Genomic DNA, 23,627 nt, shown 5'->3' with positions numbered 1-23,627 from the left:
GTTTGGAAATGTACTTTCATTTCTTTTGGGTAAATATCTAGGACTTAAATGGCTAATATAGACTGTAAGTCTATTTAAGAAATTTCTAAGCTGTTTTCTAATGTGGTTGGACCATTGTTTAAAATCTTAACGTTTTAACATCTTACAATATTTTACTTTAAATGGTGTTTTTCCAAGATGTACTCTACCCAACTTCTCATATTACTTAGTCTATCATATACTAAAGAAAGATAAAAATGCATTTTATTTAACCATATAATTAAGTAGTTTTAAATTCTGAAACAAAAGTTTGATGGAACACATTCAAATTATTGTGGAACAGGTGTTTTAATATCTTTGAATTGTCCAATCACCATAATTATCCACTTTACCGTCCATGTTGAAGCAACCTTCAATATTAAATGATATAGAAGCACTCTGCATGAATTTGGCAGCAAAAAACTATAACACATCTCAGTGAGATCATTTATTTAATTTGGTAAATCAACAATGTATGAGGATTATCAATAAATTTAACTGCAGTACATAGAGGAAAATTGAGTAAGAGCTTTAAAGAATCAAAATTATTGGATACATTTAATGACTTGCAATCTAGCTGTTTCACTTCTATGGTCAGGAGGTAGAAAACATATCTCAAGAAGAATTTTAAAGCGAACTCTAAAACACACTGTGAAGACACATGTAGATGATAAAGCTACTGAAATTCAGAAAGAATCAAATCAGACCTCATTGCTGTCCCCAACTGATAGAAAATATAAAATTAAAAATACTCTGTCACAAGGACAAAACACCAAACACCACATGTTCTCACTCATAGGTGGGAATTGAACAATGAGGACACATGGACACAGGAAGGGGAACATCACACACCAGGGCCTGTTGTGGGGTGGGGGAAGGGGGGAGGGATAGCATTGGGAGATATACCTAATGTTAATGATGAGTTAATGGGTGCAGCACACCAACATGGCACATGTATACATATGTAACAAACCTGCACGTTGTGCACATGTACCCTAAAACTTAAAGTATAATATAAAAAAATTAATAGATTATTTTTACCAAGAGAATACAATAAGCATCCATGAGTCTATGACATAAAGAAATGGATGAATGAATGAATGAATGGGAAATAACAGCTCTCCCAATGAATAAATGTAGAAAGAAGACAGAAATATGAATTCACCAATAGAATACCACAGTAATAATTGTTGCAGGCAAGATGTACCAATGAAAGCCAAAATTCATGGGTAAAACTTTGAGGAGAAAGATTATATGTGCCTAGTGCAAAATTATCGCCCTCAAGATACCCATTCATTGCTAAAGGAAAAATAGTAATTTTAAAACTGGAAACACCTGGAAAATGCCATCTCAGCCAAGTGATCAAGATTAAAATCACCAGTAATAAGACATATTGACATCCCACACTACCTGATTTGATACACTAAGAACAGCTTATCATTTCTGTGGTACTCTTGGCCAACAATGCACGAGTAACATTTATTCATTGAAACACATTAGGCAGATCCAAATTGCAGGACATTCTTCAAAATAGCTGTCCAATACTCTTCAAAAGTGTCAGGTCCTGGAAGACAAAGGGATACTGAGTAACCATCACAGAGTGGGAGAGGACATAGAGTCATAAAAACTAACTGTGATGTGAAATCCTACATTGGATCATGGACCAGAAAGAGAGCACTGATGGGAAGACTGATGAAGTCTGAGTAAGTCTGTAGTTTGGTTTAAAGAAGAATAATAATAACAATAATGGTTTAGCTGCCGGCTCCTTAATAAAATTCCCCTAGTTACTGTGATGTCTAAAAATGAATCCCCTATGGTGGGCTGCTGTGACTATTCACTGCATTTGAGAATAAAGAATAATTAAGGAAAAAAAATACTCTGTCAGCCTAGGCAATATAGTGAGACTCTAGCTGTACAAAAAAAAAATTTAAAAAGATAATAAGCAGGGTGTAGTGATGGCACCTGTGGTTCCCAGCTACAGGGGAGACTGAGGTGGGAGGATCACTTGAGTTTGGGAGGCTGAGGTGGGCTATTATTGCATCACTGCACTCCACCTGGGTGACAGAGCAAGACCCTGTCTCAAAATATAAAAAATAAACGCTAAGTTCAATAGGTCTACAATTCTTCTGGCGATGAGTCATCTCACTTGCAAAATCGGTTTGTGGACTTGGCAGGAGTCCAGTTCAGGTTGTTCATCTTCATCGTTTTTCTTGTTTTAGGGGGGTCACTGACAAAAAGTGGGCAATGAAAAGAGTTAAGGTCAAAAGAGCTGCATCTTCAAAGCAAGGAAGCTACTCTTCAGAGAATAATTTTCTGGACAATTGAAAAAAAATGTCTAAAGATACACAAGATTTTTGTGTGTTTTTATTCCCTGTGAAAGAAGCTCTTGAGAGCAAAACAAAATGAAAGAGAGCCTTTGCTTCTTGAGGTGAAAGAAGACAGTTCCTGGAAAGAAGAGGCAGTGTAATTCCCGGCAACACCTCCGGTTTGGTCACCATTTAATGAAGAACACAGAGCCTGTTGACTACAGACACCAGGTATAAACTGTATTCATTTTCAGCTTTGTTAGTGCCTTTGGCAAGAGTACATTAATATAACGACATTACCAGATAATGCATTTGAACAAGAAACTAATGGTGGAAAAAAACAACTGGACAAGGTGAACAAGACTTGCCCACATGTAAATGATTCTGGGAAATAAGATTAATAGCTTCATATTTTTAATAGCAGTCATTTTAATATTTTTAAAGTCTATGATAAATATCACACTTGAAATCCCAGCACTTTGGGAGGCTCAGGTGGGCTGATCTCTTGAACCCAGGAGTTCGAGACCAGCCTGGACAACATGGGGAAACCCCGTCTGTATAAAAAATACAGAAGAAATTATTGGGGTTTGGTGGGATGTGCCTGTAGTCCCAGGTACTCAGGAGGCTGAGGTGGGAGGATCGCTTGAGCCCAGGAGGCTGAGGTTGCTGTGGTCCAAGATTGCACGACTGCACTCCAGCCTGGGCAACAGAGTGAGACCCTTTCTCAAAAATAAATAAATAAATAAATAAATAAATAAATAAATAAATAAATAAATAAAGTGTATTTATTAACCATACACCTTATTTTATTTTAAAGTGTATGGTTAAACTTTAAAATAAAATAAAATGTATGGTTAATAAATCGATTTTGTAAGGACACCCATAATTTGAAAAAGCAAACTACTATACACACATAGCCTTAATTGAAATTTTCATAAAATGCATTCTTTGAATAACAGCATCAATTTTGGTAAGTGGCAAATATTAAAGAAATAGAAGTTAGCCAATTACCAAAAAAGGAAAAGACATGAGTGATGCCCAGAAATGACAGCAAAAGCCGTTGAAGATGTAAAATGTTTTTAATGCATAATCTTAGTTTTTATGCAAAGGTGTACATGAAAGCTCATACAGTATTAAACATGTGCAACAGTGTATTTGTTTCTATGTGTGTGTGCATATATGTACATATATGCATCCATGCTACACATATATAATTCCAACCTCAGTTTCACCAAACTGTCCTCATCCATCATGAGAAGCAAACTGTAAGATGAAGTTGTAATCATGGAGATTAACAGTATGTTTTCACCCTGTTTTTACCTCCCCTTAATATCCTGACATAGCTTTTGGTTTCACTCTACTCTTTGACCTTTGAATTTCTGAACTTTATTTTACCTTTTTTGTTTGTTTTCTTGGAAGGGTTTTAACCTACTGGGGCCATTGTCATTTACAGGAAGCTACAGGAAGCATGTGTGTCTGCCTCTGTGTGTGGGAGAAAGGGACAAGCTGCTGCGTTAGAATAGAGATGAGGAGGCAAGGGAATGGGCATTTTGGACATTGCCTGCATGCTAAGCCTAGGGGCAGAATGGACTTAATTACTTAAATATCTGTCTCTAAAATTCTACTTAAAACATTTAAAAGCACAGATATTGTTTCTTTCTAGAGTTACCATTTGACCTGAACTTTGTACTGTGCCTAATAAAATAGAAAAGGCCTAAATATAACTTTAGGATTCAAATAGTAAGGATATTCATCTTTAATGTTTTACTGCTCCTAAAAATGACACAATTTTCTACCAAAAATAGCTTCTTGTTTGGAATGAAAAAATTTTCTTTGCTATTTGTATGTGTGTGTGTGTGTGTTTATTCCACTTTTTTTCCTTTAACAAATATTTTGAAAGTCAAAGAGAGGGATTTTCATTTTAGATGACGATTAACCCATTGTGAGAGAAGGCTTGACAGTTCAAAGACAATTTGTCACCAAGGGTTAAGGTTGGCATGAGTTACAGATTCTCCAGGCCCCAATTCGCGTCGTTGATCTACCTCATCTGTTTCCTTTCTTTGCCTTGACTCACCATAAAACGAGTCCTTGATAAATTTGGGGTCAGTGAAGGCGACTGCTTAGTTTAATGTGTCAAGAGAAATTCCTGACTTCCATTCCAGACCACTTGTGGAGCTGTTGCCCTTTTCTTGCAGTATAACTTTCCGACTTACACAAAAGTGGCTATCATGGTATGGATTGCTGACTCTACAATATAGCATTAATTTTAAAGCGGAATATCCTATGACACTGCTTTCAACAGTCAGTATTATTTGATGTTATCTTTTAGTCTTCCAGTATAAAAAGACAGTAAGAACCTGGCTCTACCTGGAGTTAATAACTAAAAATTCAATATACTCCTGCAAGATATAAATGTGTTAGTCTTTCTGAGAAAGATCAAACTAATTTAAGAACTCCCCTCATATTGAGAACAGTTCACAGAAATTTACAGCTGCTTCTTTCTGTGAGATAGGATCTCCTGCTTCAGTGTATGTGCTGAAAGCCAATTAAAACATTACATACCTTGAGGATATTAATATGAAGCAAAAGAAAATGACTGATGGGAAGGTCAAAGCAGACTTAGCAAAGCAAAAGCAATGTCCAATAAAGAATAACCTGTAGACCTCCTACAACTCACCAACTTCCTAAAATTTATTATATAAATATGGACAATGATAGCTGGGCTCTTTTCCAACTCTTAAGTTTCTGGACAGTCAATTCCTTTAAATGAGCAAAATTCTTGGGAGACAAAGTCTATTCTATATTCCCACTAGGACGATGACTCCAGGTATCTTGCTTCAGTAAGGACGCCAGACTCAGAGCCTATTGGAATGGCCAGTATGGCAGGGCGAAGAGTGTTCTATCACCAACTGGAGTAGAATGAATTCAGATTCTAGGTAAAAGTTTTCGGTAGCCACAGAAGGCATTGGCATTCTTAGACAAATTAAATGTGTCGCCATTCAGTCTTCCTTGAAATAACTGAAAATTTATATGATCCATGATTATTGTTTTGTTTTTTTATGAAGTCCTCCACATTAGCACATGAACCTTTGGAAAATAACCACATAGACTTAAGCAATCAGTGCTTTGTTAACACAGCTGAGAACAGTGGGTGGGCCATTTTTTTTCAGGTGAGAAAAAGCAGGCTGAGAACTGAACAGCTCCAGTCGCTTCTGTTTGTTTGAGGATCTTATCCCCAGGGCTGTGTTCTCTTGGCTGGGCATACCTGTTGATCACGCTGCTTAACTGTAATTATTCCAGACAGCTTTTTGGCTCACATTGTTGTTTCATAGGCTTCATAAATCATACAAATTATTACCGCAATAGAAAACTATAATTACCCACAAACCCTGACATGCCAAAATGTGTATTAATTAGATAATGTAATAAATACTTTACTGCACATGGCTATAATCATTACTTCAAAAATGACATCTATACATATGCCATCTTGATATTCTGCAGCAAATGATTCAATATAATTTTCAGTTCATAACAGAATTGTTATCTAATTTGATTAGTTAATGCTGTTCCAAGGTGTTTTAAGTATGAAAAATGATGTAGAATTGTTAAGTTTCAAGCTTAATGTTATGATCACATGAGATGCAAACTATAATTTGTAGAGAAATTTCTTATGGGGATAATTTATTGAAGTGTATATTTCTTAGTTCTAAATTTGGGTTAACATAGGTTGTTTCAAGAATAATGATCACTATTAAAATTTTGCTCATCCCATTTCTCTAAGGGTTTAAAATAATTAATTCTTTATTTCAAAAAATAATGAAACTTTATATTTGGTAGGAATAAGCATAATGTTCCGAAATGTATACTTTCTATGCACTAATCAAGCCTTACATTTCAATGTGGAAAGAAATTCCAAGAGTAGACTTGAAAGAACATATTAAGTTAGTGTGCTCTCATGTAAATATTCAGTACATAATACATTGTCCTTACATCTTTAGAAAGATGTGTAACTTCAGAATTATAAGATAATATGGAGTAGAACACTGCAACTACATTCAAGATCCTATTATGTCCCCATATATTCAACCAAACCTATTGATTTTCAAATCAGTTTTTTTAATATATGCAGAAGAACTGGATCTTATTTTTGATGCTATAAATGTCGTATATATAACAACAGTTCTATTTGTATTTCAACTGATACACCTGAAACAATGCATTCAAGTAAAAGTTTTGTCCTGAAGAATAAGACATTAAATTTCATAGAGATGAGAGATAAGTCAACTAAACTACTACTGGATTAAATATGTTCCAGAAAACATTAACACTGGTGCATTTTATTTGAGTAGAGGTATTCTTAAGGGACCTTTCATATGAAGAAATAAAATATAAGTGCTTCATATTTTCCTATTTAGATGATTATCTCCATGAGTCATTTAAAAATGAATTCAAAGACAATTGATTCACATGTCCTCATTTTACCAATATTGGGAAATGATTAGGGAGTGTCATGAAAAGGAAATCATGTTGAAGATAACATATTAGCTATTCCACTGCAAAGTCCTTTCAAAAATAATGAAAAAGATTCTGTAATGGAGACAGTAGAACAACTGTGCAACAATTTTTCTGCAACTAATCTGCTTCTCAATGTCTAACATTGTGCCTAGCATATATTAGGCATCCATTAAGTATGGGTTGAATAAATACATGTGATCACATAAAATTTATCCAGGAGGTGAGGAGTTAATTAAATGACATTGTACTTTATCAAGTAATAATATCATTATAACAGATGACTTTGGTGAAATGAGAATAATTCAAAGATGCTGCTAATTCAGAATGAAAAATAATACCATAAAATATGGAAAGAATGAGGAAGGAAGCATTTAAAGAAGATTTTGTTTTAAACACTCAAAATCTAGCTGATATCATGGGGATTCATTTGTACAAAATCTTTTAGTACATCACTGAAAAGGCAGAACACTAGTAATAAAAGATTCGAAACTGTGCAAACGTTATATCCCAATATCTTAGCATATCCCATATATGGAATTATCTATAAATATAGAAAGAAAATTTGCAAATCTGTAGTTTATTGGGCATTTTGTAAAAGAGAAGATATAGGAATTTTAGAACATGAGCCAATTCTAAGGTAACATTTTTCTACTTAGACTATCTTGTGGTCAGTATCATGCTGGCTGTTGTAGAATGGTGCAATCCAAAAGAAATCCATTAATAAAAAAACACTATTGATAATTCCAGCTTCTGGTTCTGTAAATAAGTCATATTAGGTTGTTTACAACAATCTTCCTACTGAAAACTAAAAAGGATACTAGATAATTTTTTAATATAATTTAATTTTAATTTTAATTTCTGAGATGCAAGTGCAGGTTTGTTACATAGGTAAACGTGTGCCCTGGTGGTTTGCTGCACCTATCAACCCATCACCCAGGTACTAAGCCCTGCATGCATCAGCTATTTATCCTAATGCTCTCCCTCCCCCTGCACCCCCAACAGGCCCCAGTGTGTGTTGTTTCCCTCCCTGTGTCCATGTGTTCTCATTGCTCAGCTTCCGCTTATAAGAGAACATACAGTGTTTAGTTTTCTGTTCCTGTGTTAGTTTGCTGAGGATAATGGCATAAATGTTCTTTAGAAGCATCAGAGAGCCATTAGATTAGTTAAGAAATAACCAGGCCAGAATCTTAGAGTGGTAACCAGAGGAGTAAGTGGCATTCTGAGGACATAGGTTAATTCAGAAAAACTTGAACTTCAGGGCAAGAGAGACAGAGACCAAGTCTCTGCACCTATCCAATATGTACCATCCACTGGGAGGCATCCATCCTACCTTAAGCAGGGCTCTGAAAGAACTACAACTTCAGGGAAAAACTAAAGGTGCACAGAAGTCAGCCAGCCTCGTCATGCTTGGAGAACTACAAGTTTTCTTGCAGCTGAGTCGAACAGGAGAAATGGAGGGAATCATCGTATATTGATTCTATCTAAGACAGACTCATCTTTTGTTGTCACATGTCAAAGTTATGACATTGCAAATCACATCTGGAAATCTCAACATAGAACTGATTTTACACTTTTCAGTACTCCTATTTACTTTCCCAGGAAAAAATAATTGATTCAACCTGTCAATCAACCACTTGCTCCATAGATAGCCATTAAATGCCTTTTCTGCAAAGTACTATGGGGCACAAAAAATTGGAGAGTACCTTCTCATCTTCTCACATTGATCTCTCATTTTCCAGCATTTAAGCCCAATTGTTTCAGGGTATGACAAGACTTCAAATAACATATACATTAAGCAAATTTTCCTAGTTTCATGGGATTAATCTTATTTACTGTTAGGAATCACCTGGATTCTCAGGTCCCAATTTCACAAATGCCATACCTTCTGCCCATTAGGTTAGGCACTTGTGAGGATTTATGGAAATCCAGATATAATAAAATCCATGTAATTTAGGCAGCCCAAGAAATAGTGACGTATTTATTGTGAAGAAGTAGTTTAGGTACTGGCCAGAATTTGGGTTCACAGTCAAATAAAGACCTTTATTATAAGCTCAAAATGAGACTCAAGAAACTGTAATAAGAGGAATTTCAAAATCTAGAAGATCAAAGATTTTATATTAATATAAACATAAATTTCATCATTAAATATGTATTAATTGAGCACCTAATTTGCATCGAACACAATGCTAGACAACCCAGTAATTAATAGAGAAGACAAGGATAAGTTTTTTTCCCAAACAAAATTGCCTATTCAAAAGAGGTTTATGTAATAGTCATTTGTCATTCAGCCTCATGGTTAATTATTGAGACAATTTTATGTTTAAACTAAACAATTATGAATCATGTGCCTATTTTTGTTCACATTATATCCTCTATACTTACATAATATTTGGTGCTTAGATAATAATCAGTGTTTGATGAATGAGTGAATGCATTAAATAATAAAGGAATAAAAAGAAAGCCTCTTTCAGATAATGGCACTCACCTATAAACCTTTAGAAACCCTTATATTCTATTGGAGGATTAATGAAAAAGAATATTGTAATTACTTAAATTCCATCTGATGATGGTCGATATTGTGGTTCTTTATGTTTATTATGTTAATTCTAAATGATTATCTATTTCATAATGCCATACCTGGTAATTGCTGAAATGATTTATGATTTCTGATGAAGCTTATCTATTTGGAGGGGTTAAAAGAAAAACAGCATGAGACTATGAAAATAAAAAAGGAGAAAGACATAGTTTGTCATTCAGTTTTATGTGAGCTGAATGGTTTATAGTGAGAAACTGTTGGATACAATTTCAGTAAGCAAGGATTTTGTGGAGAGATTAGATCAGTTACAAATTGCTAAATCTGATGGCTTAGATAAAAGTTTTACCAGAGGCTTTAAAAGAAGTAGAACATGTTTTGGGGAGAAGCAATTGCCTTCTGGAGAATGCACTTATATCTGTCTATCTATATCTCTTTCTATATGTAGATATATAGATATAATTTTTATTATGCTTTATTTTATTATAATTTTTATTATACTTTAAGTTCTGGGATACATGTGCAGAACGTGCAGATTTGTTACGTCGGTATACACGTGCCATGGTGGTTTACTGTACCCATCATCCCCTCATCTACATTAGGTATTTCTCCTAATGCTATCCCTCCCCTAGCCCCCGACCCCCTGACAGGCCCCGGTGTGTGACAGAGGCCCTGCCTGTGTCCATGTGTTCTCATTGTTCAACTCCCACTTATGAGTGAGAACATGCGGTGTTTGGATTTCTGTTCCTGTGTCAGTTTGCTGAGAATGATGGTTTCCAGTTTCATCCATGTTCCTGCAAAGGACATGAACTCATTCTTTTTTATGGCTGCATAGTATTCCATGGTGTGTATGTGCCACATTGTCTTTATCCAGTCTATCACTGATAGGCAATTGGGTTGTCATAGTATATATTTTTAACAGCAAATTAAATGTAGACAGATTGTGTAACTAGATCTGCAATTAGAAGAAAATGATTGAATCTTCAGCTAGGACAGACAAATCATCTTCATATGTGTATAATGCATAAATACATAGATAGATATAAGTAAATATCCTGTGTGTTCCTTTTTTAAGTACCTCCCTGCTATGCTAGATCACTAATATACAAAATATCTAGCATATAAAAGGCCTAACATTTTTGTTTGATTTTGTTTTTCTTCATCTTTTCTGTTCTTGGCTTGGAAATAATCTTGAGGTGATCTCTCACCTCACCCATTAAACCATGTGGGGATAACAGGAAGGAGTACATGTCTTTAAATCTCTCTGAACACTTCAAGCATTCAACTGCATTGAGTCCAGTTTGAAAAGTTTTCAAAATGTTAAATGCAGTCACATTTTGAAAAGACAACCTCTCCTTGACTCCTTATTGATTTGTGGGTGTGTATGTCTGTAGGTCTGCGTGTATGTGTGTTGTCTGATGATTGGAGAAGCAGGAAAAAGATTGCAAGAAAAGTCCAAAACCCATTTTTTCCTGAAGATCAGCCAAATAAGATGTCATTAAAATTGGGCAGTTGATCCTCAACTCCTAAGAATGCTCAAATCTTCCTAAAATTGTGCACAACTTTACATTTCACTCTTGAGCTTCGGCTTTGGCAGTTAAAATGCATTTATTATCATGAAAAATACCATTAATCTTTACTTTTAGAAAGCTTTTTAAAAACTATATTGTTATAAGAGATGCTTTGAGACTTTTAATCTATTGAACTAAAAAGATCAAAGACAACTAATTCAGACTTTTAGAGAATTTCAACTGTGATTAAAATTCAAGAAAAATGTATTAAATATATAGTATTAAATGTCTAAGGAGACTTGAGATCATTTTCTGGCTGAAGCCCTTGGGCCAATTCCTAAAGCCCTATCTTGCCATGTTTGATTTTATGATATGTCCATAGCCTAGTATGTAACTTACACACACTCAAAATCAACATCAATCACATCTGTGCACATGATCAAATTCAAAGTACTACTGGGAAATGTAGATATTCCTAAAGAAAAAGAATGCAAATTTTGTCTTTAGAAAAACACTAAAGGTGTTTCACTGTATCTTCCAAATCTTCTGAGTCAAGGACAAACAAGGTTAAGTGACATATCCATATCACTGAGCACAGGATTTAATTGTGGTGGTAATACTGATAGTAACAATGTTAAAACCAACTACATTTTTCCCCAAGGGTTTTTTCTTTTCCTTCTTATTCTTCAGTTTTTAAAGTCATTAAAAGGCAAAACTAAGGTGCAGAAAACCAAAACTTTAAGTCCAGATGGTCTGTTTCATTTTGGAATGAGTTATCCAATCCTTAGGCTTGATATTTCTCATGTGAAAAATCTCTTCTTAGGCTAAGATATGATGTCACTACCTCAGTTTGAGTTTTTCACAGAATTAAATTAGAACTGGAAGGAACTAATTTATTTAAGTCATCAGCTCATTCTGTAGATCATTGGTATTAGCTATGCAAAAATAGCAAAATATGCTATTTTGATTCGCAACATGCCTGTGTTATAGGAGTGGCTGAATATCCCGGAGATGTCCAATGAACTCTTTGGTGGAAAGGGATGTGGCAGTCACCCAAATAGGAATCAGAGTGGTTTTAATGCTTCAATTTCCAGTTTATTTCAACATATGATGCATTTCCACTCCTGCTGCACTGGGGCTATTGGCCACAACAAGTAAGCATGAGAAGCCAGAGCTCAGATTGCCAAGGAAAAGTTGAGACAAATAAAGTTCATTGAGATAGAGTGTGTCTATAGTTACAGCAACAAGGCCTGTACTTGGGAGGGAATCAGGGAACCCAGGTAAATACAAGCAAACCGGAATCAAACCAGGCCATTCAGTTACATCATACCAATGAGCTGCCAGAGCATGGAAGGCAATTTCTGCCTTAGCCATGAGGCCTCCTATATGCTTCCTGCTGAGACAAGAACCAATTGCAAGAATTGTTCTGCAGTTGAGTGCAGACAATCCTCATTGCAGAGGTGTTAAGAGGATTAATCTAGTTTGAGTAAATGATGTGGGTTTATATCTAGGTGAGAGAATGACAATGTGTCACTCCTCTTGTGTGTTTTACAAAGGATGGTCAGAAACAGGCTGATCTCAAAAATTAAGTCTGTGGGGCTAAAGGACTGTCTTTGAAAGTACTTTGCAGCATGGCTATTTCTCCCATTAAATTCAAAGGTTATTCCAGAATAGCTCCATACTGGTCTGTACTTATGCTCTATGTATCTTCTCAAAAGAGAATTCAGCTAGGAGAATCCCCACTTGCAGACAACGTTTCTGCTCCCTGAGTTGGTGGCGAGCCTTCCTTAGAACTGGGAGGCTGAGCCAAGTTAGTCCCAGTGGGGAGTCACTTTGCCAGTTACACTGTCTCAGTCTCTAACCATTTCCAATCTAGGTAGTTGCAAATAGAAAAAGTTGAACTTTTGCAAAATCAGCAGCAGAGAGTCCCACCTAAGGGTGAGGCAAATTGAAATTAAGATTGTGAAATAGATGCCTTGGGCATTAATCAGAAATGTTTTTAAAGAGAAAGTGTGAATAAGGAAGACTTGAGGCTAGAGGACGCTTCATTTGTGTCAGACTCCTTTGGCAAGAGCTGTTACGTGTTCCAAAAATCAGGTCATGGGAGTTGGCAGTGGTGTCTCATATAGAATAAAGTTTGGGAGATATAGTGCCCTCAGAAACAGGAAGAATATTTATAGAGATAATAGGAACTAATAACTTGATCTGGGCTTGATAACTTACCTTTCATCAAAGAGTTCAAATGTCCATCATAATGATTTTTTTTTTACTCATTCTTGGGAAGTAAAGGAAGACCCAATATTATTATATATAACAACAACAGTATTGTTATACAGCAATATTATATATTAATAATATATAATATTATGATACCTTTATTATATAATATTATATATTGTTAATAATAATAATGTTTTTAAGGAGAAAGAAATCAAGTTCAAAGTGATTTAGGAATTTACTCACACTTATACAATGAATCAAGGGCTAACCAGGCTCAGCCGGTTCAGAGTTTGGTGCTGTGGCTAAAGAGAAAGAATCTCATTGCTGGAAAAACAAAGTCCCCCAGAGTTAAAATGATGTTCATTTTTCTAATCTCTGTGGCTCTAATCTATGCATCCACTTATCTTTAATATGGCTTTTTAAATTTTTCATTATACATAGTTGAAAATATCTTGAAAATATCTCTTTAAAACTCTGCTTATAATCAATAATCTGGGATACAGTGATAAAGTTAGAAAATCATCAATGAATATGCTAAAACCAGTAGTTCAAAGTTTGGTGAAGAAGGGGATATTTGCACAGTCTTAGAGCATCCCCTCACAAACACACATTAGTCTCACAGTCTCCCCTCATAGTCTCTGAGTGTCTTCTCACAAATACATACAAAGAGGAAAATAGAGACTCTATAGTTGAGAAACCGAGTGGACAGCACATTTATCAAGCAACTACAACTAAAGTCATCAGTAATAGCAAACCAAATTCAAGTGCCTCCTGAAATAACATACCGAGAAGGACACCACGTCACATTTGTGGTATTCCTGTCCTCTTCCCAAAAACTGCATAATTTGAATCATATCATGAAGAAACATCAGACAAACTGAAATCAGAGTGCCTTATACAGAAATAATTGACCAATCTCCAAAAACGCCAAGGCCCAGAAAGACAAAGACTGAGAAATTGTTCAAGACTACATGAAACTAAAATCTCATGAAACTAAATGCAATGTGTGATTCTGGACTGGATCTTATTAAAAATATTATTGTCCAGGCATGTTGGCTCACACCTATAATCTTAGCACTTTGAGAGGCCAAGATGGGTGGATCGCTTGAGCCCAGGAGTTCCAGACCAGCCTGGGGAACATAGTGAAACCTCATGTCTCCAAAAACTGCAAAAATTAGCCAGGTGTGCTGGTGCATGCCTGTAATTCCAGCTACTTGGAAGGCTGAGGTGGGAGGATGGCTTGAGCCCAGGAGTTTGAGGCTGCAGTGAGCCACAGTCGTGCCATGGCAGACGGGGTGTCACTCCAGCCTAGGTGACAGAGTGAGACTCTTGTCTCAAAAAACAAAGAATTATTAGGACAATTAAAGACTTTGAATATAGACTGTGGATTAGACAATGTGTTATATATTTAACATTAACAATGTTAAATTTCCTAATTCATGTAGTGATGATATTGGAGAGTGCTCTTATTTTTAATAATACACGCTGGAATATTTAGGGATAGGAGGTCATCAACACACTTTCATCTCAATTCTTAAAAGGGTTCTGAGAAATAAAAATATCAATATAGGATGCTAAGACAATGAAGCAAACTGTAAATAATTGGTCAATCAATTTATTTATTTGTTGACTAAAGTCTAGGATATCTTCATAAGAAAGACTTGAGACATTCAACAAATTATTACCAATTCCCCAATTATGTGTCAAAAACTGCTCTAGAACTGAGGACATATTGGTGAGAAAAACACATGGAGTTACTCTTAGGGGCTTGACCATATTTACCTGGTTTCCAAAGCATTTGCTTAATATGAACTTCTCCATTTAAAATAAAATACGAAGTGGGATGGAGACCAGAGCCCTTTTTCTTGAGATACATACCCTTATTTCTTGAATTCTAAAAGTAAAACCAAGTAACTGAATCAATGGAACAAGTCTTTACAGCCTGTTCACCTCCTAGCCCAGGTTCTGTGTCAAGCAGCAGTTCATGTTTTATATTTTCTCCCCTTGCTAAGAGGGATTCGTTTGATTGTTAAAGTTTGTAAGCGTTATTTGGCCGTGGTTCCTATCACATCCTCGATCTTGAAGCTATGTTGTACTCAAGTGGAGGAAAGGACCCCATTAATTTATATGCCTTTTCCTCTACTAGCTCAACTCTCTGTACATAAACAGAAGTAATTTCGAGCAGTGGGGATTCAAGGATAATTTTTTAAAAAATTAAATCATTTCTTACCACAAATAAAAGACGCCACATAAGCATTACTCTCTGTAAAGTTCACACTCTGGACTCGTCATAAATAGTCTTTATTCAAAGCCCCATTTTGAAACTGTTTCATAGGATCAGTGATCATTTGTTGTAAGATGACAAGATACAAAATTTTAATTAATTGGTCACAAGTAAGTAAACACATGAACCTGGCATTATTATTTTAAAATTATCTATTCATTGTTGGGTAACTTAAACTAATTTACAGACGTCTATAGGTGTAAATATGTAGGTGCCATGGTTTACCAAATGTCCGTGAGGCAGAAAAGTGAATTTAGTGTAATGAGAAGCATTGACTTTTTAACTTTCTCTTACAATACACTCAAAAAACAAGGCTTGTAAATGTAGACAATTTAGGTAGAGTATCACTCTGGCCACACTTGTAACATTTATGCATGCCTCTGTCAGAAGAGTTATAATAATTAGAGCCCAAAATAAGATGCATAATAATTACTATTATTATTCAACAAGCATTTATTGTCTTGAAAGTGCCATGAACTCTTCTAAATTCAGGAGATATAGCAAAATATATGCGGTAAGTCACTCTCGTGGTGCTTAGAATTCAGTGAAATAATAGCTATCTGCTTTATTTTGTTATTTAATAACAAATTTAAAATGATTCATAATAGCAAAGTATTAATCTAAATATTGATCAAGTTTAAAATTATAATCTTCATAAAAATTCTAGGAGATACAAGATATAGCTATTTTATTTTACAGATGAGTAAATTGAGTACAAAGATGTCAAGTAACTTATGCAAGGTCATATAACTAGAAAGCAGCAGAATCAGGCTGGGCGCGGTGGCTCACACCTGTAATCCCAGCACTTTGGGAGGCCGAGGCGGGTGGATCATGAGGTCAGGAGTTCGAGACCAGCCTGGCAAACATAGTGAAACCCCGTCTCTACTAAAAATACAAAAATTACCTGGGCGTGGTGGCACATTCCTGTAGTCCCAGCTACTCTGGAGGATGAGGCAGGAGAATTGCTTGAACCTGGGAGGTGGAGGTTGCAGTAAGCCGAGACCATGCCATGCCATTGTACTCCAGCCTGGGTGACAGAGCGAGACTCCACCTTAACTCAATTCTAGGGGAACTGGGAGACAAGTGGGTAAAAACCCAGAATAAAGTGGAGGATTAATGCAGGAGATTCATGAGAAATTAGGTTGAAAAGTAGGTAGATTTAGACTACAAAGTACTGAGTGATAAACTAAAGAATTTTGTCTTTATCTTTTAGAAATCAGATAACTATAAAATATTTGGGGGAAAGGAATATGACACAATGGCCATCACTTTTCGGAAGATTAAAGTGGTAACTGTTGTGTAGAGCCTACTATAGTGGAGAGACTCAAAGGAAGTAAAGGCCAGGTAGGATATAGTCTAGAATTTAACCCAGAAATAAGATTTTTCACTTAGAGCAGTAGTGGTCACAGCAAATAAACTATAGTCAGCCAAAGGATGTCTGTCTAATTAAGTGAACTGAGGCAGCATACATTCATTTCAGCAATTACAATCATATTGACTCTGCCAATACATAGTAGAACTATGTAATATGGTTACATCATCATTAAGGTGTTCCCAATGATGAGATTAGCAATCAAATCATGCAACCAGTTACGATTCTCCTTCTCCTTTCTAGTTAGCTGCCTTGATGTTGATTTGCTATTTTTTTGTTTTTGGACTTTGGTGTGTCCTAAAAGCACCCTTTTATCAATTAACTATGCTCTAGGGAGTATGACTCAGAGGTATTATCTATGCAAGGAACAGGGAAATGACAGATTGAGACTATTATCTGATTCAAAGAATCCACTACCGTAAGTGATGTAGCCTAAATGAACTGAATGATACCTGTAAATCAGCTTGAAAGATAATGTTCTCTGTACTCTACATTGTTTTGTTGTATTCTTTATAGGTTATTCCAGTTTTTTCCTTTTCTTCTCCTTCCCAAGTTTATGTTTCTCTCCTGCCTGTCACTGATTCTTCTATTTAAGGGTAGATACAGTAAAACAATAAAAATGGGTCAGCATTGAAATGTCTAAATAAATCTGGGGAAGGCAGTTGTAGAAGAGTTTCATATGGGAACTTGATGCACTTTGTCCAGCACAAGGCGGGTATACAGGGAAGCTGAGTTTGCTGAAGTTAGCGACGTGTTAGAGTATAAAACATGATGCAGATGATGGTAACATTAGCAATGTCTGGAATAACTTTCTACATAGATGGGATTGGAGAAGTCCCACAGAGTTCCAGAGACTAGGAAAACCCCTCAGATAAATGTCCCATCTGCTTACTGATGCCTGAAATTATATAAGAAGAGTTTCATTTCTTACCCCAAGGCATTTGATTCCTGTTAAAATGCAACTCTTCTGGGTATGGCAATACTTTAAATTGTTGCTCTACCCAAGGGCCGGGGAAGGGGGGAAAGATTATCAGAGGCTTTCTTTAAAGCAGATTTTGACAAGGAGAGGGATGTAGCCACTGGACCCTGGTGGAAAGCAGTGGAACAGTACAACCTTAATCGATAGAGGCCTAGGAGGGGTGGGAAAGGAAATAGAATGGATAAGAAGAATGCAAAATGCAACGGAAAGAACGGAAAGCATGTGAAAAGATCTTACTTTCTCTTCTGGTTCTGAGAATTGATATTGCTGGCTGAGACTGTCCTTTCCTTAGCAATTTGTATCCTTTGTTTAAAGTGTAGCAGAATTCAATGCATGTATATCTCTGCCAATGTGTAACTCGGGTGGAAACAGACACTCTTCTAACGTCATAAGATGATTAATTGTGATATACCTTTGCCAGTTTGGGGTGTGGTGTATGGAAATTACCATAACCCACCCCACCTTTTTTGCTGACCTTTTTCTCTTTTAAACCTAGCTGTGCAAATCTAGTAATTTACTTGGAAAATATAATCATAAATTTTTCAGTCGGGCACATTATATACAGAAAGTATTATATTTATTATATTATATTATATTCACCAGGTTTTTTTATACCACTTTCTGGAATAGAAGCACTAGTTTACTCAAAATGAAGCAGATCATTAATATGATATTCAGTTAACTATTGAAGATTGCTCTTACTTAACCTATACAGATTATTAATGCAAAAGAAGTCACAGATACTTCCCAAAAAAAGACATACAAGCAGCCAACAAACGTAACTAAAAAAGCTCACATCACTGATCATCAGAGAAATGCAAATCGAAACCACAGTGAAACATCATGTCACATCAGTCAGAATGGCTGTTGGTAAAAAGTAAAAAAATAACAGCTACTGGCGAGGCTGCAGAGAAAAGGGAACACTTACACACTGTTGTTAGAAATGTAAATTAGCTCAGCCCACTGTGAAAAGCAGTTTGGAGATTTCTTAAAGAACTAAAATCAGAACTACCGTTTGACCTAGCCATCTCATTACGGGGTGTGTACCCAAAGAAATATAAATCATTCTAGCAAAAAGATACATTCATGCATATGTTCATTGCCGCACTAGTCACAATAGCAAAGTCATGGAATCAACCTAGGTGACTCTCAGTGGTAGACTGAATAAAGAAAATGTGGTGTGGTATATATACACCATGGAATATGACACAACCCTAAAAAGAGTGAAATCATGTTTTGCAGTAACATGGATGCAGCCAGAGGCCATTATCCTAAGCAAATTAATGCAGGAACAGAAAACCAAATACCAATATTCTCACTTATAAGTGGGAGCTAAACATTGGGTACACAAAGATGTAGAGATGGGAACAATGGCCACTGAGGACTAATAGAGGGAGAGAGAGGGAAAAGGAAAGGGCTATGAAACTACCTGTTGAATATTATGGTCTACCTTGATGATAGGATCAATCATACTCCAAACCTCAGCATCACACAATATAGCCAGGTAACAAACCTATACATGTTCTGCCTGAATCTAAAACACAAATAGAACTTTTTTTTAAATCTTGAACAAATTCTCTGGTGACCTTTGAGTTTGTGGGAAAATGCTTAATTTTAAAAGAGAATTAATGTGCTTAGATTAAAATCAATGAAAAAAATATCTACAAGACACTGGATGGGACTTAGCCTGATTTTTAGACAATTATAGTCATGTTTCAGTTGTAGTTTTACATTTTGCTACTTCCCAAAACTCTCTGACAAAATAAGAAAAAACATGGGTAACAACGGACTCCAAGAAAATGCTCTTTTAAGTGAGAAAATTATTTCCATAATTATGTTTGTTCCCTTTGAATTTTCATACTTAAGGTTACTTAAATATACCGATATCTGTATGCTTTTGTTATCTATCTAGATATAATTCAGGAAAATCATGAGAATTAATTGAGAAAACAGCAAAAACATTTACATTTTATTCCATATTCCTGCTAAATTCTCAACTGATTTTCTCAATTTTTAAAAAAAGACTTTGTTTCTACTTTTAAATTTTAATTTGATTTAACTTTAAGTTCTGGGTTACATGTGCAGGACGTGTAGGTTTGTTACGTAGGTAAACATGTGTCATGGTGGTTTGCTGCACCTACCAACACATCACCTAGGTGTGAAGCCCAGCATGCGTTAGCTATTTATCCTGAGGCTCTCCTCCCCCGATTCCCACCCCTGACAGGTCCCAGTGTGTGTTGCTCCCCTCCCTATGTTCATGTGTTCTCAAAAAAAGATTTTTATGGAAGAAGGTTTATATCTTTTTAAATAGAAACACGTGACCCATTTGGATAGGAGTTGTTAAACTGTCACATCAGTTTCAACAACCTAAGTTGATATAATATCTCAAAGCACTGAATTCTGAAGATTCAGATAATCTCCAGTTTACTCTCTTTATTTCAAATGATGAAAATTGAGCCAAAGAGGTTGAATAATGCATCTGAAGACTTCACCAAAACACGTATTTGATGTGGTTTCCTAATTCTCTGCATCATGAAGATTTTGCTGTAGAATCCTCCCATTAAAAATAGTCAATATGCTTAACATCTTAGGTTTGGGTGAGTTTCAATGTTTATTGCTATGTATTTACATTTTTATAAAACACATAAAAAAACTAGTCAAAATTCCTAAGTGGAACAATCCAGAATGATGAATGGAATTTCTGATTTTATTAATTGCCTCGGAAATTGAGGCCGAAAGAGGTCAACCGTCTGAAGTTCACACAACTAGTCAGTGGTAAAGTTGGAACGAGTGCCATAAACTTTTGTTTCGTCAGCTTTGCAGTGCAGCCTCTTTAGATGCAGCATATACAGAGAGAAATGTGTTGAGAGTTCTGATGACAGGAAATCTTGGCTGGAGTTCATAGGTAAAGAGATCTTCTGAAGAAGTGATTGGCAATACCAAAATGTCCTCTGATATTACTGAATTTGTGTTGTTAAGATTTCAGATGTCTGAGATGTAAATATAGTGGTTTAATGTGAACAAAGAGTAAATCCAAAAGTAAAAGTGAGGAGGTGAAGAAAAGGCAGTGAAAACACTTAACATGTCTTAAGCATAAAATGAATCAGACTTTCACGCAAATGCCCAAAATTTCAGAAAACCAAATACCGCATGTTCTCACTTATACATGGGAACTAAATGATGAGAACACATGGACGCATAGAGGGGAACGACACATGCTGGGGAAAATGGTGGGGCGTGGAGGGTGGGAGGAGGAAAAGGATCAAGAAAAATACTAATGGATACTAGCCTTAACACGTGGGTGACAAAATAACCTGTACGACAAACCCCCATGACATTAAGTTTACCTATGTAACCTACGCATGTACCCCTGAACTTAAATAAAAGTTTAAAAAATATGCATTCCTAGGCAACTCATTATCTTGCAATATTCACAAGATGCAAAACCAACACTTTTGTGACTGTGGTTGCATTATAAGGGCATATAACTCTTTCTCCTTTAAGTATTTGGTGATCTTTTCTCCAAATCAAAACCCCAGAGATTCCCTCATGGATGAATAATCAAGTCACAATTATCTTTATATCTTCTCTCTTATTCCCAGCACCAAGCAGAATGCTTACCCACAGTAGGTTCTTAAAAAGTATAATTGTTAAATAAATGAAGAAATGACTAATGAATGAGAATAAGTCAGCCCAAACCATTACTTGAAAAAAAAATGAAAATTTCTGAGCAGATTTTAGAAATAATGACTGTGAAAGAAGACAATGACCAAAAGAGAAAGAATATTGGTGTGTATAGGATGGCTCCCCAGTGTTAAACACAATTAGTAAAATAGTTCTCAAATTTGGCCAAGAGCAATGTATACTCAAAGAAGTCACCCACATCAGACATTTCTCCATAGAGATACGTCAAGTGTCTACTATGTGAAGGACAGATGTCAAATGTTATCACTCATGGAATCTCAGTGAAGAGGCAGTATGATAAGATGGTGACAAAGCGATTAAAGAAACAGTAAGCTTAAAAAATAGAAAAATCTAGATTAAAATCTTGCCTTTTCTATTCACTACCTGCATAACCTTGAGTGACTTATTTAAATCCGCTAAGGATCAGTTGCAGTTGTGTCGTTTAAAAAGCAAGGATAGTACTTAAGTCCAACATGGTTGTGAGAGTTAAATGAAATGATGTATGTGTAGCACCGAGAAAATGTCTCATGTAGAGTGAATACTTCAACACTGCTCTCCTTCCTTCATTCTCCTCATCTGGAGTTATGCAGACAATGATAAACAGCGCATGGCTATTCTGTGCCATGAATAGAAGAGTGGAAGGTTCTATCAGTTGGGCTTGGATACACTGTCTGTGCCTCCATCTAGCTTTTTAGCCCATAGAAGATAGTGGGTTCACTTCAATGAAAGTGAATATTTCCAGGAAAGCATAAACCCTTTGTGAGGTGTAATCTTGCTGCCCCCACAGGAGGCGACACCACAGGCAGTCAGAAGTGCTGAGGTGCAGTGGGTGCTCAGGAGATTCCTGGAACCTGATGTTCACTTCACTCCCACCCAGCTGCTGATAGAAAAGCAAGAGGCACAGCAGAGATCAATTCCTGTTGCTCTTTTTCTTAGGCACAAACTGGACTACATTGTACAGCCTCTCCTGTAGCTCTTGTGGCTAGACAAATGAGTTCTGACCCACTTCCAACTAGTAGAATATGAGCAGAAGTGCTTCTAGCCCCACGAAGACTTTTCCAAATCTCCATGATTTTTCTCCTTCAGCTCACCAATGCCTGAGTCCTGAATTATTGATGAAAAGACAGCTGCCCAGTAACCTAGACATGAGCAAGAAGTAAGAGCTGGTTGTGACTCTACGCAAATTTAGGAGGGAACTCTGTTTCCTTTAGGGGGGAAATATTTTCACTACACAGATATGAGTATGACTAAAAAGCTATTTTAGCAGATAATGGTTGCCTACTCTAAAGAATTCGAGAAGAAAGATGAAGACTGACTTAGTTTTGTTCTTTCATCATTGTTCACGTAAACAGGATAGGCAACAGGCACCACAAAACCAGAATGATTTGTAGATGCCAAAAGCACTTTCAGCAGCTAAATATCTCTTTAATTCCCACCCAGTGGACTTTTTAACTTCCTGTGTTGAGGTTATAGGAGAAGGAAGGAAGTATCTCAAGGAAAAGACTCTTGCATTTAGTTTCCTGCACTTGCTTGGTAGGCACAAAATATACACCTATTGAGTAAAAAGATGTATGTAATGACTCTATCCCAAAGCTGCCTCAATGTTTATCCTCTGAAACATAAAGAAAAACTATTTTTATTCACAGATGAATACAGAGTTGCTGATACTGTGACACTCCAGGGATAAAGTAGTGTGTGATTAGTGCCTGGGTGCACCCTGCAGATGGAGCAGAGTTCAACGGACAGCTCCAGTGGAGTCTCTCCCTATTTAAGGGGCATTTATCAGGGACAAAAAGGGCAGGTCTCAGAAGAAAAGAACCTTAAGAAATGTACTGCCAGTGGAAACAGTTACTAAGAGTCAAGGTGAATTTCTCCTATAAAACTTAGCCTCCAGGCCAGGCACAGTGGCTCACGCCAGCACTTTGGGAGGCCTAGGCGGGTGGATCACCAGAGGTCAGGAGTTCGAGACCAGCCTGGCCAATATGGTAAAACCCCTTCTACACTAAAAATACAGAAATTAGCCGGGCGCCCTGGTGCACACATGTAATCCCAGCTACGTGGGAGGCTGAGGCAAGTGAATCACTTGAATCCCAAAGGCGAAGGTTGCAATGAGCCAAGATTGCCCCACTTCACTCCAGCCTGGACGACAGAATGAGATTCCGTCTCAACAACAACAACGGCAACAACAAATCTTAGCTTCTA

At 36.3% G+C, this 23,627-nt stretch overlaps 1 long non-coding RNA gene across 1 annotated transcript; it reads right to left on the bottom strand.

The window, feature by feature from the left end:
* Window positions 1-1,467: 1,467 nt before the first annotated feature.
* On the bottom strand, window positions 1,468-18,072 carry LOC109028554 (uncharacterized). The gene is made up of 4 exons (XR_002007564.1): window positions 17,979-18,072; window positions 13,350-13,430; window positions 2,165-2,245; window positions 1,468-1,582 (listed from the first exon to the last, which is right to left on the bottom strand). It is a non-coding gene; the product is annotated as an uncharacterized lncRNA (long non-coding RNA).
* Between the last annotated feature and the right edge of the window lie 5,555 nt (window positions 18,073-23,627).

Source organism: Gorilla gorilla, chromosome 8 (assembly GCF_029281585.2).
Source record: "Gorilla gorilla gorilla isolate KB3781 chromosome 8, NHGRI_mGorGor1-v2.1_pri, whole genome shotgun sequence".
Classification (NCBI taxonomy): domain Eukaryota; kingdom Metazoa; phylum Chordata; class Mammalia; order Primates; family Hominidae; genus Gorilla; species Gorilla gorilla.
Note: the sequence above shows the minus strand (reverse complement) of the source record. Positions and strands in the feature narration are given on the sequence as shown.